This window comes from Dryobates pubescens, chromosome 26 (genome assembly GCF_014839835.1).
Source record: "Dryobates pubescens isolate bDryPub1 chromosome 26, bDryPub1.pri, whole genome shotgun sequence".
Lineage (NCBI taxonomy): Eukaryota > Metazoa > Chordata > Aves > Piciformes > Picidae > Dryobates > Dryobates pubescens.
The window spans coordinates 10633368-10648582 of record NC_071637.1 but is presented as its reverse complement, the minus strand read 5'-3'; positions in this window follow the sequence as shown (position 1 = coordinate 10648582).

Below are 15215 nucleotides of genomic sequence, written 5' to 3'. Positions count from 1 at the left end.
AGGCAAAATTTGCCTTTAGAGATACCATTTTGAATAAAGTAATTGTATCACTGAAACTCCCTCTGTAGAAGTCCTTAGACAAGTTACAAAGTGCCTTGTGTTGCGTAGAACTTTCTCTTTTTCTAAGAACAAATGCTTGTGGTAAAGGCCAGGCTGCTTTGGTAGGGGTGGGTATCAGAAATTACCCCTATTTCAGGTCCAGAAGGACCCTTGTTTCTGCACGTAACCCAGGTATGAGATATGGTACAGAGGGGAAGTTGAAGTGTTAATAAAAGTTGACCCTGTCCTCCTGGGACCCACTGAGGTAGGTCTAGTTGGTTCTGTTCTTCACAATGACATGGCATAATTAATTCCAGGTGATGGGAGCTGCCCTGTTTGTAACACTGCAAGACAGTATTTGTGCAGGGAAACCCTACGATGGCGCTCAGGCTAAATGCACTGATGTGACTGGGTCATGGGTGGTGTTAGGGTGATGATTCCAATGACTTGGATGTTTGCAGCCTTTCAGTGTTTGCAGGATCTGCCACTCCAGTGGCAGACACTCCAGTGTCTTTGGAATGGTTCTATCAGCGTTTCATCAGAGATTGTAGAATTCCCCAGCTGTTACAGGAACATGCTATCAGCACCTTTTACTACAGAGGGAACCTGTGAGAAGTTAAACCTTCTCTCACTCCGGTGAAACCTGAGTGCAATAGGTATGTGTGTTGTAGTCCATGACCCTGCACAGGCACTGAGAAAATGATCCTCAGTTGCTGGCTGGGTAGGGAAAGAAAAATCCTTTGTGCATTTCAGACAACTGAGGTGGACACATCCAGTCATCCACCTCATGTTGGAGCTGATACCAGACATGGGACTGATGCAAATTCATAGCATGATTCTCTCTCTGTCATGCTTAATAACTTTCTGTGGAACACCCTGAAGGCAGTGCCATGAGGCTGTACCAGCTATCTCAGAGCCTTTCCGGTAGCAGTCCATTGGTGTAAACGTGCTTCTGCTCACACAATACAGCAGAGAATAGACAAGTCTGATCATACACAGAAATGAATATACATTCTCTCAAAGAAAACAGCCTTTGAAGAGTTGTCCTGTTAAGAAAAACAGAAGCACAGCTTTCCGTTCTTGGCTTGACAAAAGAGCAAAAGCCAACTGAAGCTTAGCAAATGGCTTGCCTGTTTGTAGCGATCCTAGTGGTTTGTGGGGAGGCCACATCTTAGGAAGCTATTGCGGTAACAGGCACAAAGAGGAGATTGGAAAAAATGGTGTAGCAAGTTTGTCTTGATCCTCCAGAAATATTTTTGTTTTCACTAAAAGATACAGAAATGGTCGTTGCACAGTGAGAAACTGCTTGGCCAGGAAATTATTATATGAGCAATTTTGCTGCAGCGTTGCTTATTTTAAAATAGCATCCTCAGACCAAGGCTGCGGGCTGGCTGCATTTGTCCTCCTCCTCATCCTTTACTCACAGTGCTCTGTCATGTTGATGGAGCTGTGTGCGTGTGCCCAGTGCCTGGAGACATGTGGAGGTGGGGGTTGGCAAGGCAGCAAAGTGGTGCAGTCCACAGTCACTGCACAGCTGCAGATACAGCGGGGCTGAGAAGCTGACTTGGTCTGGAAGTCCCAGACTGCTTGGGGCTGCTCAGTTTTTCTCCCCCCGCCGGCTGAGTCTGATGCTAATGTTCTCATTCTGCCCTCTTAGACTATTTATTACCTATTTCCCCATATCACCCTCTAGCTCTGCCAGGTTGTCAAACAAGGTGAAAACAGCTGAAGTGTTACTCAAGTTGCAGCTCCTCTACAAATCTCATTGTAAAGATCCAGTGTAATTGTACAAGTGATGCCTTTTTGTTTTATTACCCAGCATGCAGTACATGAAACTGTTTCCCCATAATGCATGAATTCAGTGAGGGAAAAATCCCAATCTTTCACCTCTCTCTGCCATCAAGTGCCTTTCTGAGATCAAGAAGCATGTGGAAATTCTTCCACTGCCTAAATTCTGAATGACTAGAAAATAGGTTAAAAGTGCTACTTTGTACCGTAGCACTTCACAAAAGTGTGTTTTGTTTGACAGGACTTAATGAAAAAATCTTTTAATCTCTGTCACTGTGGGTAGGTGGGAAGGCCAAAAAGTCTAAATGTTTTAAAGGAAAATTTTAATTAGTATGCAAATTTGACTTTCTGCATTAAAATGTCATTTACTAAGTAAACGTTGTTGCACTGGAAGTTCAGATATTTGATCGTTCTCTGTCAAGGTGCCTTTGCAGATTTCCTCAATGTAATAACAGCATTTCAAAAACAAAATGAAATTCTCCTTTTGTTGCAATGCACTGGATATGCTCCACCAAAGGCTGTGTGACTGGAATATCTTAAATCAGCCACCAGCTCACAGTGCTGTTTCCCCCAGTTTGCAAATTCTGCACTCAGTGCCTGCAGAAGTTGCCTGAAAGAGGGGAGCCAAGAAATACACCCCTGCATGCCATAAATTTGAATCATTGGAGCATACCGAGAAGGTGATTACCAAAGCTATTGTAGTCATTAAAGTCAAAGGAAGTAGTTGTTGAGTTATTGTCAATTACCACTGAAGGTTACACCAGTGATTAACATTTACAGGATTTGGAAAGGCTTATGCACGTTTTGATAGTTAACTACTTTTGTTGTCTCAGTAAAATACAGATATTCCTGTCTGCTGAAGAAGGCAAAATCAGTGTTTGTAGACCCAGCCTTGCTCTTAACATAGAGAAAAATTATTTTCTAATATAAAAGTGATGGAAAAACAATTGTGAGGGGGAAAAAAGGGGGTGTGTGTGTGTGAATTTAATAAAGGCAGGAAATTCCAACTTTAGTTTCCTTCATTCAGTGACTGTGGGGTCAGTGGCTGCTTCTAGCTGCCACTGAATGAATGTACTGTCTCCAGCTACACCTTATATGGAGCTCTTCAGGGATCAGAAGACATTGCACATGGGAGCCATATGTTTAGTGCTTGAAGACACTTATTGAGAGCTGAGGTTCAATTTGAACATCCATATTTAGAGCTTTTAAGTACAAAATAAATACAAATTCTCATGAAAGTTGAAGAAAGAAGAGAAGGGGCTGTGACCCAGCATGGAAGTTGTTTCAAAAAAGGAAAAGATATGCCTGAAGGTAGTTGGTTTCCAGCAGTGCTGAAGAGCCTGTTCTGCTGAATAGTCAATCCCTTCCCAATAGCTGCAATGCAAAGGTCTAACAAGGCTGACAAACATAAGGGCATGAAGGTTTATTCTGAACTGACTGGTCACTCTATATCTGTCATAGGCCAGGGGAGAAGGAACCTCTCCAGTGTGGAGGATAACAGACTACTCTTACCACCTTTGCCTCTTTTTACATTGGTGCAAATTTGCTTGTCATATCCACATGGTAGAGAACACAATGTAGCCCTTGGCAGACCTTTCAGGTGTTGTGTATGTGTCTGGGTAATTTCATAAACTGGATGTCCCATGTGGGCATAAAATCTGAAATTAGGTGTTGTGGTAGTTTTAGGCTATGCCTTTAAAAAAATTGCATAGATCTTGAACAGAAAGTAGTAAAAATGTAAATAAGTCACTATTGGGTGTAAAAAGGGAAATAGTGATAGTTCTAAAGAATCCCATTGGAAGAGATGAAATACTTAAACACTAGTTGTATCAAAACAATCTTCTCTCTCTTCTCACTTCTTCAGGCTGGAAGATATTGACTGGCTTTACTGACCTTGGCTGCATTGCTTTTGTGGTGATTGGTATTAACTTCTCTGCTCTGTCTCTTGTCCCTTTTATGTACAGGGAGGTAAAGGGGTGGAGGGCAGTGACAGAAAAGCTAGTAGCTTCCCCTGGCCTTTGACCAGGGAGGTCCTTGTGCTGTTTATTAATTGTAAATACCTGTACATATTGTAAACACTGTATGTTTTGTACATATTCATTGCATTCCATTGTAGACTGTAGTTTTGCTTGTAAAGACAGCTTTCATTTGTTTCCAACTGAGCTGGTCTGGCAAATTTAATGTTGGGGGGAAGTTTCAACCCACCATAAGTATTCCTGATCTGGAGGTTTCCTGCAGTAAATCTAAAGTTTGCATATATCCATGGCAGCTGTAGTGAAGTGTTCCCTGATCCTCACAGTCTCATGCTAATTTGCTCATACACTTAGGGTCATCTTGGCTGGCAGCTTCTGCAGGTTCATGAAGAGACCTTTTGATGTTGAAGCTGCCATTCATGGCAGAGTTAGACATATTAGCAGGAAAACGTGCCTTACTGATGCCTGTGCATCAGCACCTTTGAATAAACACCAGACGTCAGTTCCTGTCATTGTTGATTTGGTCCTTTTGACAAGCTTCAAATCTGTGTGATGAAAGAAGCTATAGTGGATTTTTCTCTTGCATAATAGATGTTTCGCTGGTTAAAACTCAAACAAATCTCACTGCATATGAATGTTTTCCCTGCATTAGCAATTTTTGGTATCTTATTGGCAATATTCTAAAGCAACAAAACTGAGGCTTCTCGGTTCCCCAGAGATCCAGATCCTTGTAATTACAACAATGACTGCTGGAGAATGAAAAAAAGTCATCTGGCAAAATGGCCAACTTGGCTTCCTCTGTCTCATCCTCCCCTCTCTCTGACTTCCAAGTCCTGTTTGCTCAGTCTGCTAGACAAATACATTGTTTGCTGTTTGCCAGGGCAGATGTTTGTTTAATTCAGCACCTTCTGCTTCCTTCCCCAGACTGAGGAAAGTCATACTGTTCACTGCATTTTCTGTTTACAACACCTCTCCACTGTCAGCTAAGGTGAAGAAAAGAGGAAGGACAATGGTTGCTTTGAAAATTATTTATTCATCTCATGAAGTGATTCCATGTACCAGTGTTTCTAGGACCTTAACCACCAGCTCCTGTATTCTATAAATGGCACATAAAAAATCACACGGAACATCTAACTGGATTGTCTTACTCTGCAGAGAGACCATATCCAGACATTGAATATTTTCATGTGGAGAACAAACCCTCTTTTTGTGAAAGAGCATGAATATCCCAACTTGAACTAACTTCTGCTCTGATTCATCTGGGACCTGTTGAGCAATCCTGCTATGGAGAGCTGTTACTGCTCAGGGGTGTGTTTGTCTGATGTTCAGGACCAGCTACTATGCAGAATGCCTGCACAAAACCTCTGTGTCCCTTTAGTGCTGATTTGAGGGTTTAAGAGGTGCAAAGACAGGGAACTGGCTTTCTTTGTCAGAATACATCTTGCCTTTAGTAAGGCTGGTGAAATAATGAAGACAGAGCTTTCCAAACCTGCATATGACTCACTGGATGCTATAGTGTTAAGAGTCATCTAAGTGAAACTCTTGCCACTGAAGTCCATGTTCCAGGAGTCTCAGAAAGTTTGATTTTTATTCCCTCCCCTTTATTCCTCTCTTCCATTGCATGTGTATGTACGTGTGGCTGCCACAGTGAACTTTCTCCTTTGCAAATCCCTTCACAAATTTTTGGCTTCTTTCTTTATTCATGCATCTTATATCTCTGAAGCTCTGTGGCTTTATATACCTTCCCTCTGCAAAAGGGATGGCTTTACATACCAAGCAGCAGATCAGAGGACTTCACTCTAAATGGAACCTGTGCAACAAAAGTATGAAGAGATGATCTTCTTATACTTGAATAAACAAAGTAGAATCAGATAATGGTTTGGGTTTTCTTTTTTTTTAAATTTTTTTTTAAAGGGGAAAAAAAAGGATAAAATTACCCAGTATAACAATTCTGTGGTTGTTAATGGTACTGAGAGCTTTTGGGTACAGGGAGACTTAGAACTGAATTTGGCTCAGCATTCTCTAGAAGAGTGAATCAGAGCCCCATATATGTCAGCAATAACCTTCCCTTAGTTCCTTTTCTTCTCATTCTTCTCATATCCTTCCTCTTTCTTCATTTTACAACTGCTGTATACTGGGCAGTTTCTCAGATAGTTATATTACAGCCCTCAAAGTGTTCCTTTCTTGGCCATCATATTATTAACTTAATAAACCCTTTTTGGTTTAGATCATTGCCCCAGGAAACCAGCACTTTCTGTTTTCTGTCTCATTCTCCAAAAGATCAGAATATCTCTAACTCTGTGGTGGTTCTCTGTCCTCATTCCTAACCATATCTACCCTTCTTGTGTTGTCAGCAGATACAAACATCTTACATGTGATATTCTTACTTAACCCATTCAGAATGGGAATCTTTGCAACCCCCTCAATGGTCTTGGATAACAAAGAAGGTTATTTCAGGTTTTGTGGTATTACTTTATGAAATCTGTGGGAATTTAGGGAATGCAAACCTTTTCATGATTTTACCTAGCTGGAAAGGTAAAAGATGTCTGTTGGAAGTGATCCAAAACACAATGATGTCAGAGGGAATCTTCCCACAGACTTCAAGAGCCTGTAAAGTGCCAGTGCAAGTGCTGTGACTGATGAGTGGGAGATATCTGGGAGATATCCCTTTTGGCCATAAAGACTTTGTGACACAGATAATTTTGGTTTCTTAGACAACGCTTGTGTGCTAAAATACTTACCTCCCTAATGCGAAATTATTGTCTTCAACTCATGACTCCTTCCAATAAAGTGTAATAAAAAATGCCTTCAAAAAAGCCACCAGCCAAATTCCTTTCATGTTTATGTATTTGTAACAGAGCAGTGAGCAAAGTTCTCCTTTCACTTGTGTTGGTAGGAGAGAGGTAACTCTGTTTGAGGTTGGTGAAGGACCACTGGGGGCAAAAAAATAAATTATGAGAGACAAAAGGCATCCTGCTGATTTCAGCTCAACTGCATGAATATAAGTGAAGGCAGAACTGAGTCCTTATTATTTCCTGTCTGCTGCATTTCTCTCATTTTGTCATGGCAGCTGTGCAGATAGAAACTCGAAGATTTCTACAGCCAAGTCATCTTTCACCAATAAAGCTATACTGACTCACATAATAGATTCGACTGCCACACTAAACCTGAGAAACAACATTTAATATGCCTCAAATTGCACCTGGGCAGATATCCCTGTGAACTACCATCTCTACCATACAGATGTTTCCCATCTCTTTAGGAACAGCTTTGATGGTCAAGTAAGAGGCTTGGCTGCTCCTACCACTTTGGACTCACACAGGCATGGTGGGCTAATGCTAAACCCAGTCTTTGCTCTCGTGCATTTCAGAATTGTGCTGCTGCCATTCCAAAGGGAAATCCATTAGTGCTGCCCATCATCCTCCTCTGGAAAGACTGAATCAAAATGAAGCTGCAGTCTGCCATTGGAGACTTCCCTAGGTGACTCCCGCTTAGGCTGACAAGGGTCTTCTGTGTTTCTGGAGAAAATATTTAACAGTCTTGCCTAATTGTTCTTTCCCCTCCTTAATTTTTCACAGCAAACATTCTCTTTTACCTTTTGCTAGCAAAAAAGTAATAATAAAAAATAGAGCTTTTGAACAAGTAGGGCTCTTGTTAGATGTTCTGTGTTTCTTTCCCTTTTCTAATTACTCTTTTAACTTGCTCCAGGCTTTTTTTTTCCTTTTTCATTTTTTTCTTTTTTTTTTTTTTTTTTTTTTTTTCCTCAGATGAGCTCTCTCTAATCTACTTCCCTCACACATTGTTCCAGATTGTTTGTGTTTGAAAGACTTCTACATTTTGCTGGTGCTAATCTTCACATCCTCACTTATTCCCATTGGCCTCTTGTGCCATTTTTCCTACTGGGATGGGTTTCAGTTGTATCCTCTCCAATTGTTCTTTAACTTTTTCCAACCCTGTGCAGTCAGCTTTCTGGTGCACCACAGGACTCCAAATTGAAATTCCTCTGGGCAGTACACATTTCCTTAATTTTCCTTAAGGTGGAAAGCATTTGAGATTCTTACACTGAGGAGTATTTCAGATGTAATGATAACCCTGTCTCAGATGTGCTTGTGTGAGGGGATATATATTCTGTATGAGGGGAGTGGTCAAGAAGATGAAAGCAGCACAGACATACGTTGTTGATTGTCAATGTGTGTATCTGATTGACCTATATGAAAAACAAGCCCTTGTACAAATTCAGTTACTTCCCTAGCTTGCCAGGATGCCAGAGGACTTTTGACCAAGCTGTTGTAGGGTTTGATGATGGCCTGAATTTCTGACCACAGCTGAAGTCCTTGACTACTGAGTGAAGGGTTAAGTCCTTTAGCTTCTTGCTGTGGGCCAGCTGTTGGAAAAGGTGATAGCCAGCACATTGCACTCATGTTTTACTCAGTTCACGTGCTCCAGTAGGTCCTAAGGACCATTTTTATTGATCTTTAAACATTAAGATTAAACCAGTGTAAATTTTGATGCTTGATGTTACTTCCAAGGAAGTCAATGGCAAAAATCCAGCTGAAGCCAGTGGGTGCAGAAAGAGCATCTGACACAAGCCAAGATATACACAGTCAGAACTAGAGCTTGATGTTTGGAAGGAGCCAGCAATCACAATGTGGACAAATGCTCTGTCCTTCTTAACCTTCCATTTCCTCTCTTTCGTTCCTATGTGCCAGATATTCACAGAGGTTTCTTTCAAAGACAAAGGTTTTTTTCTGCATCTGCTTTCTGGTGTTATGCTTTGCTTGTTTCTTTCACATTACCTTAAAAAAGAGAAAAGTAAAACTACTTATTTGAGACTACAAAGAGGAAAAAAGAGATTTCTCTGGAGTCTCTTTAGGATTTTGTCTAGAAGCACAGCAAACACTGTCATTATGTTTAGCAACAAAGGACATGACATCGCTTCCAGCGAAACTACCACTTACTTCAGTGTGTGTAAACTTAGGCCAGGAAGAAAACCAGCTGAGTTTATCAGAGAAGAAACAAACTTTGGCTAAAAGAGTAAGCCATATTCCAGGCCAGCAATGGCAACTGTTTAGATCCAAAACTCAAGAAGGTACTGTACTGCCTTTCCTTTGTTACCTTCTCCAGTGGGCTCTGCTAAATACTACAAGAAGTCTAACAGTTGCTCTCACTCTCTCTCTAGCAAGATCTTTTGTCCATTCTAATTCGAAGCAAAGCAGTGGAGTGCAGGTCCTTCAGATAAGCACAAACTGTAATTAGGTTGTATTCTTAGTAAATAGTATGTGGGTGAGAATAGGAAGGGGGTGGGAGAGAGCAAATGAAAGAAAAAGCAGGGTTTTGGCAGGTTTACAGAACTGTAGAAAGCTTCTTTTAAGTCTCAAGCTAAAAATGGTAGAGGTTTGCATTAAAAAAGAGCTTTAATAGGTCCTGCAAATTGGCATTTTTGGTGATTAGGTAGACAGGCCTTTTTCATTTTTAATAACTGTTAATGCTGAAACACTGTTGTAACTCTTCTGTTACAAGCTTCACTTTCAAGGGGCAGCGTAGGAGGGGATCCCCTGGAGCTGCAGGCCTGGGTGCTCTGGGGAGTGCTAATGCAAGTGTTAGCATCTGTTTGGCTTTGCAGCTCTGTGCTTAGCCCACCCCAAACTGTATTTGCACACTATTATGCAATTCGGTTCTTAGCCTCAGAGTTTTGTCCAGAGAGTATATGTTGTGGACCCTGGGGCATCATAGGGAGTTTTGTACTATGGTGGTCTCTGAAGCAGCAGTCAGGAACCTGCCTGTGCTGCCAAGGTGTAGAGAGTACTGCTCTCATTCTTCTCAAAAATCACTAGATGCCTATGTGAGGAATAACTCCCTTCATAGGAATAAAATACAGCAGTGTATTTCACAGAATCACAGATAATTTCACAGAATCAACCGGGTTGGAAGAGACCTCCAAGATCATCAAGTCCTGCTGATCACCCACCCTAACTAATCAACCAGATCACAGCACTAAGTGCCTCATTCAGGCTTTTCTTAAACATCTCCAGGGATGTTGACCCCGCCACCTTGTCAATAAATTATCTAACATCCAAGAGAAGTGGAACATCCTGAAATTAGCCATATTAAGCACCTAGCAATCACTAAAAGTCCATAATTCATATTTGAATATTAACACTGGTTTAACAGTCTGTCCCTTCCCTCCCCTCTATTTCCCCCTTTTCCCCCTTCACCAACCCCATTTCTCCCTTTTCCCCCTCAAACCCAGAGCACCTGGGTTCTATTGGAGTCTCCTCCCACCCCAGGTGTGGGCACTTTGCCCTCCCCACCCACTCTCCTTTTTAATCCCCCCCAGGAAAAGCAGAAGCCCTAAGCTGAGCCCATCTGGGCTGGAGGATCCTCCTCTCATCACTGGTGAGTCTCCATGGTGCACACTGGGTGATGGTGGTGGTGAAAACAAAGGCCGGGGGGCCTGGTGGCCCCCCGGTTGTTAGGACCAGGACTACTCCAATATTATCCATGGGTGCTGACTGGGGCTGAGCTCCTCTGTGTGGTATCTTGGCTGGTTGAGGGTTTTGCCCTCTTCTGCAGCTGCAGCCCCAAACAGGAATTACATTCTTTTTACTGCTCTCAGGCAAGCTGATCCCAAGATTTTAAAGGCAAGATAATGCCTTTTTGAAGGGATCAGCCCTGTCTTCTCATGGAGTTGTTGCTGTCAGAGGTCATTCCTGGCAGGATCTTGGGCCTTCTCATTCCAGGATTCTAGCCCACTCACTCCTAAACTATCTGTTCTTTTCAACCTGCTTCTCCTGCACTCAGATTGATAGACATTAGCTGCTTTTGAAGTCAGGTCCATTCTTAGGTATCTTCCTCTACCCTGTGCTAGCTGGGAAGCCTGTTACTGTTCAGAGGCAGCAAGGCAAAAGATAGTAATGAAGTTGCAGGCTGATGTCAGTATTGACAGACTGTGTGTGCCTTTGTCAGCTGAAATGCTTAATCTTTTATGTGATCATCCATGCTTAAACTTTATGAAACTATCCTGTCTAATCCCTTTTCTCTTATTATGATTGCAATAATGATGAAAGAAACAAGAAGTGGTAATTTTGGTTCATCCATGTCAACATGTCTCTTACCCTATGAAAGTGTTTCACAACATACTCGTATCCTCTTCAACCACCAAAAAAAAGGAGTGGGATTAGGACTGCTAAACAGTATGAATCCCTTTTTCTTCATGGCCTTTGAATATAATGTGTGTGTGTGCATGTATGTATATATATCTCCTGTGTATGTGTGTCTATACCCTGTGTTTCATCAGCTTTTGTATGAGGATGTTATGGAAGGAAGCACTGAAAGCCTTACTACAGGTAAAATAACATCCTCTGCTCTGCCCTCGTCCACCAAGCCTGTCGCCACAGAAATTTACTAGGTTGGTTGTGCATGATCTTCCCTTCATAAATCTGTGCTGACTACCCCTTCTTGTCCTTCATGTTTGGAAATAGATTTCAGGATTATTTGCTCCATCACTTTCTCAGGGATCAAGAAGAGGCTTGGAGTTCCCAGAATCTTCCTTATTGCCTTCCTTGAAAACAGGGTTGAGGTGTAATTTTGATTTCTCTCAATCTTCAAGAATCTCCCCTGATTGCCATCACTTTTTGAACATAAGCAACAGTGGCCCAGCAGTGATGTCAGCCAACTCCCTCAGCTTTCCTGGGTGCATGCCATCAGGTTCCCTGTTTGTTTAAATGTTCCCTAACCCAATCCTTCTCCATGCAGTGTAATTCCTCCTTGCTTAGGATTTTCCTTCTAGCTTCAGAGGCCTGGGATTCCTGGAGACGGATCTTACCAGTAAAGAGACAGAGGTGAAGGAAGCAGTGCATAACCTGGTATCTTACATGTCCTTTGTCACCACATCCCCTGCCTCAGTCCCGCATTTTCTCTATTTGTCATTTTGCAACTGAATTTATTTGTCACATAACTGATGGGTTTAGCAACATCTGGGAAAAGGGTTTCCTGTACACAGAAAACCGAGACTTTTCTTGCAAGGTCAGAAACTACCAAACTTTTGTTTTGTCTGAAAAGTTGCCAAGGAATACAAAATAATTCCATTTTTGGACCTTGTTTGCTTGTTTTGTGATGAAATAACAAAAAATGTTTAAGGAAAGCAGACTTTTTCCTAGAAGATTAATGTTGCTCTCCTTTGATAAAGCTTAATGGAAAAAAGCAGTTTGTGCTAGGGATTTGTTTGTGAGCCTGTCTGGAACACAACTGTTTAAGATCAGTCCTTGGTTAGAGAGAAAGTGTGCTCTCCTCTGCAGCACTCGCTCTGTGAGCAGGGTGAGTCTGTCTGAAGGTCTGCTGCTGATGTCAAGGGGCTCAAAGGAAATTCTGGCTTGTCTAGAGGCCTCAAAGGAGATTGTGGGACAGACAGACTCAAAAGAAAAAGCTGCTTCAAAAAGCTGACACTGTTTATGTCCAATATGCATGTATTTCTTGTCAGTAGAGTAGCTTATGTTCTGCTTAAAATCCTCATATGAGATTCTGGCTTCCACTGGAAATGTACAGGTTACCAAGAGTATCGAATTCTGCATTATCAGTCGTGGGCCCCAGATTCCAGTCTTAAAATATTAATGTCTAGTTTCCGCATGCTGAATTGGCTGCACATGTTCTGCTTTCCAAGTTCAGTGCTTGCCCAAATATTACTTCTCCTGAAACATTTTTGTTGGTGTAATGAATGGAAAAAGTTTACCAGTCCACTCAGTCTATAAATCTCCATTACCCTTTGTGAAGGGATAGACAGTTTTCTCCACAGGAGACGTTTATTTTCAGTCTGATTCTGATCCAAGAACATTACATAACATTTACAGACTGTAAAAAGAGAACAACTCCAGAAACATTGTTGCAACTAGACGTATATATGCGCACATGTATATGTCTGAATCTATATATGCACAACTGCGGAGAGGTATACAATCCCAAGGGAGATCATAGAACCTTCACAGAAAGCCTGTGCTTGGTTGGTATTGCCACCTTATTTGCCCTGTTCCTGAAACTCCTCCTGAGAGTCAGAGAGAAATTATGAAGCAGGCAGTTTCATGTTGACAGGCATCTTGATTGCTATTGACTTGTCTGATTTCAGTGATGCCTTTTACATGGCAGCTATGTCAGCTGCTAGCATCCACCAGGCCATTATTCTGCTACTTCTCTGAAAAAAGAAGTGATTGCTACAGATTGATTATATTGGCTAATACAAGCGGCCTAGTATAGTAATGTCATGAGGTGTTACATGGAATAGCCTTGAGGAACAGAAGCTGTGGCTCTGGAGACTCAGTTTTCCCTTTCCAGCCATATGTACACAAGTGTTGCAGTGTTTGCCACAGAAGAATCTATCTTGGAAGAGGTTTTTTTAGCATATTAGTGGTTTTTTTAGACACAAATCTTAATTTGAATTATGATCTAATCAAAACTTTTGAGAGGGTATAAATTCTCTTCTTCAGAATACCAGAAGAGATTTCTTCCTACCCTCTGTGGTAACTGGCTTTTATTTACAGTGTGTCAGTGCTGGAAATTTTATGAGTAGAAGATGGAGACTGAGATTGCTGAGCATACATGAGCCATGGAAGGGTTAACAAAACCAAAGCCGCCTTGCTGCTGCAGGACCTAGTGTGTTCTTTTGAGAGGGGGAGGGAACCAAGAATTAAATTTGATTTATTTTGTACAGGCGAACTCAAGACAATAGAATTTCCTTTGTTTTCATCTGCAAAACCAATAGACAGACGAGAAAGGAATAGAGGTGAAGGGTTATGGAAGTTGTATTTTTCTACCCTCTGTGATTGTCTTCAGTATTTTTTGTTATCTGCAGATATTGCTCTCAGTACAGTGCCCTTTGAATAAACAGAATTGTGCTGTCCTAAAAGAAGTGAAATAACAAGACAGACAAATTTGAAGACACTGTCAGATGTGTGACTTTTCAGCTAAACTGGGTACTCAGAGTAGACTTCAAATATTAGTACAATAAAACATAAAGATCTAGAGAGGAACCCCATGAGAATCTCTACTTTAACTACTAATCTGCTTCTGTTTAATTCCATATGGGAAGAATAGTGTAATTGATGACCTTCTCATGCAATTGCAAGAGTAAAAAATAAACTCACTGCATGCTTAGCAGATATTGTAGCTATGCCAGAGAGGGAGTGGGAAACAACAACAAAAAACCCCCAACTTTTCAGAGTCTGTATAGCTTTTGGAAAGTTTATACCCAACTTTTTCTTCTGTAAACATAAATATAGCCAACATTTTACTGCTGGAACTAATAATTTAAGCAACTTCTCATGAAAGCTTGAAGAATTGCCTTTCCCATTTGTGGCACACAGCCTGTGGTTCCTATTCTTCAAATCAGTCGGTTGCAAGAAGGGAAAATATCTATGCATTTGCACATCCCATGATATCCTAACCTCTGAATGCAGAAATGGCATCTGAGCAGTGAAAAGCTGTAAAAGTCATTGATGAAAGCCTGCTAGGTCGCCTTATGAGCCCTACTTGCCTTCCTTGCTATAGTTTTTCATTCTTTCCACACAAACAGCTTTCGGAAGGACCACTTTGTACATATCCATGCTACAGTAAACTGCGTTATTGCCTGTTCCAAGCACACTTTCTCATTACTCACAAACTTTCCAACTGCCAGACAAACTGTGTTGTTGTCCATCCACATCCCTTGGAATATGGCATTTGAGGCTGTTTTCAGGGTTGCTCTGCATATTATGCTGTGACTAGATACGTAACTATTTCCTTATAACATGAACTAAGCAAATGCACATTTAAGGCAAGTTATCCCGGGCCTCAAGCCAGTCTTTTGTATCATCTCATGGGAAGCTCTGATCTGAAAGTAATACTGGCAATAGGGAGAACTTCTTCTGAGATGGTAATTTGCTGTCTATCTGGCCACAGTGGTATCAAAAGCACCTGGCACACACGCAGACAGCATCTACTTTGGAGCTCAGTCTGACAACGTGACCCATGACCTCAGTATGGGTTGTGAGCAGGAAGTCTATGCAGCCTGTAGAGAGGCTTGGAAGGAACGGCAAACATTTTTCACTTTATATATCATTGCTCACTGCTGGGATTCCACCGAATCATCCAGTGTTAAAATGTTGTGGAAAATGAAATTTCCTGGGTTATTGTTTTTGGCAGTTCTAGTCACACTGGACAGTGAGGCACTGGAACTAACACAAAAGCTCCTCATGTTAGTAAGAAAAAGACATACATTTAGTAGCCTACTCTGGTAACTAAGACAAAAAAACCCAACAAAACACAACAACAGCAACAAAACCCCAAACCAACCAACCAAAATAAACCCACCAAAACCCAACTAAACAAAACCAAACCCCACTACAACAGAGACTCTATCCTTCCAAAACTGAAGCAGATGTTAAATTG